This window comes from Gopherus flavomarginatus, chromosome 4 (assembly GCF_025201925.1).
Source record: "Gopherus flavomarginatus isolate rGopFla2 chromosome 4, rGopFla2.mat.asm, whole genome shotgun sequence".
In the NCBI taxonomy this organism is placed as follows: domain Eukaryota; kingdom Metazoa; phylum Chordata; order Testudines; family Testudinidae; genus Gopherus; species Gopherus flavomarginatus.
Window position 1 is genome coordinate 29,028,090 of NC_066620.1, and position 568 is coordinate 29,028,657.

The 568-nt window shown below is 47.2% G+C and overlaps 1 non-coding gene across 1 annotated transcript; it reads right to left on the reverse strand.

Annotated features, from left to right (window-relative positions):
- Nucleotides 1-267: 267 nt before the first annotated feature.
- TRNAQ-UUG (transfer RNA glutamine (anticodon UUG)) lies at nt 268-340 on the reverse strand. The gene has a single exon. It is a non-coding gene; the product is annotated as a tRNA-Gln (tRNA).
- Nucleotides 341-568: the final 228 nt, after the last annotated feature.

Genomic DNA, 568 nt, shown 5'->3' on the forward strand with positions numbered 1-568 from the left:
GGGAATCCAGCAGGAAAGGGGAAGGCAGCAGGTGATTCCAGTTCCTTAGGGATATTCTGTGTGTTTGTATGTGCAGGGAAGGAACATGCTATATGCCCAGAGACCTTTATTCCTCCAGGCTGCAAGGACAGAGGGGCTGTCAGGAAGTTGCCCCTTCAAACCCACACACAAAAAGGCCTTTCTGAGGATAGGGAAAATCCTGAAGAGAAAGAGGAACATCAAAGAGGACTCCAGAGAGACAATATAAGATCCTTATGAGTAGTTTACCACCTGACCAGGGACTTTAACCCTGGACCCTCAGGTTCAAAGTCTGACGCTCTGGCAACTGAGCTAGCCAGGCTCACAAAGGAGAAGAGCAAGTTGGTGCAGAAGAGAAACTAGTGAAGAAAACAAGAGCAGGAAACAATAGGGGAAACCTGCTGCTCTGTGTGGCCTGGTCAACACTACGAGTTCATATCGAATTTAGTAGCATTAAATCGCATTAACCCTGCACCCATCCACAAAACGAAGCCCTTTATATCAATATAAAGGGCTCTTAGTACCAATATCTGTACTCCTCCCCGACGAG